The sequence below is a fragment of the Vigna umbellata genome, chromosome 7, assembly GCF_029865625.1.
Source record: "Vigna umbellata cultivar VRB3 chromosome 7, Vumbellata_1.0, whole genome shotgun sequence".
In the NCBI taxonomy this organism is placed as follows: Eukaryota; Viridiplantae; Streptophyta; class Magnoliopsida; order Fabales; family Fabaceae; genus Vigna; species Vigna umbellata.
Window position 1 is genome coordinate 46,764,104 of NC_142171.1, and position 1,579 is coordinate 46,765,682.

Consider the following 1,579-nt stretch of genomic DNA (forward strand, 5'->3'; position numbering starts at 1 on the left):
TGGCATATTGGTTGCAAACCTTATTAATTACTGGAAAACTAGAATATGGTTGGAGAATTTCTTTAGGTGCTGGTGCAGTTCCTGCAATCATGCTATGTGTAGGATCTCTTTTCTTAGGTGACACCCCTAACTCCTTAATCGAAAGAGGTAAAAAAGAAGAAGCTAAGAAAATGTTGCAAAAGATTCGTGGCGTGGATAATGTTGACGAGGAGTTCCAAGACCTCGTTAATGCGGCTAAAGCAGCCAAAGATGTTGAACATCCATGGAAGAACATTACAAAACCAAAATACAGACCTCAACTCACTTTTTGCTCTCTGATTCCCTTTTTCCAACAATTCACTGGCATCAATGTCATCATGTTTTATGCTCCTGTCCTCTTTAAAACTTTAGGCTTTGGAAACGATACTTCCCTTATGTCTTCAGTTATCACTGGAGGCGTTAATGTGGTTGCAACTTTTGTTTCCATTTTCTCTGTGGACAAGTTTGGAAGAAGGATATTGTTCCTCGAAGGTGGGATTCAAATGCTTATTTGTCAGGTAAAAACCTTAACCTAATTGATAAATAATGTTTGTTATTTTAATATTTAAAAATAACAGTTTTATCACTAAATTCATTCGTTACCGTGAACAACTAATTTTGAAATTCATAATATGTGTAGCTTGCTGTCGGAATCATGATTGCTCTAAAGTTTGGAGTGAGTGGTGAAGGCTATTTTACCAATGGAGAAGCAGGTCTTCTCTTATTCTTTATATGTGCGTACGTTGCAGCATATGCATGGTCTTGGGGTCCACTAGGTTGGTTGGTTCCTAGTGAAATATGCTCTCTTGAGGTTCGATCTGCAGGTCAGGGCACCAATGTTGCTGTAAACATGTTATTTACCTTTGTCATTGCCCAAGTTTTCCTAACCATGCTTTGTCACTTGAAGTTTGGTCTTTTCTTCTTCTTTGCTGGATTTGTGCTTATCATGACCATTTTTGTTGCCTTGCTCCTGCCTGAGACAAGGAATATTCGAATTGAAGAAATGAATCAAGTTTGGAAATCACATTGGTTTTGGGGGAAATTTATTCCGGATGATGTAGCCACTGGTGGTCATCCTCGTATGACTACAGTTTGAGATTAGATTGGTCAAGTACTTCATTTACTCGTACCAAAAAATTTCTATCATTTTCTCAAACAGCTCATTGTAATTACATAATTCCTACGATTTGTAATAGATATACTCATCCAACATCAAATTTTTTTATACTACATATTTGTAATAATAGTTTAGAATATTGTTTGGATTTTGCTAGGTTTTGTCTTAAGCCTGATTTTAATGATAAAATATTTAAATTATTAACAACTCAAAGGATTCAATGCATGTCCATGACAAGTTATTATTGGACAAAGAAACACGATGTGAGTGTTCTAAGATATGTTTTGGCTAGAAAAAATCGCATTCTCGGTTTCTATGACAAAGGTAAAAGAACGGGGGAATAAAAGAAGTGAGTTTACCCAATGGACGAGTTAATGGATGGATAATGGCTTTAAACTTCACAAAAAATTAGATATTATTTTACGATCACTTATGTTGTTTAAA

General features: G+C 35.6%; 1 pseudogene; it reads left to right on the forward strand.

The window, feature by feature from the left end:
• The first annotated feature begins 79 nt into the window (after nucleotides 1-79).
• On the forward strand, nucleotides 80-1,114 carry LOC148196425 (sugar transport protein 10 pseudogene; annotated as a pseudogene).
• Nucleotides 1,115-1,579: the final 465 nt, after the last annotated feature.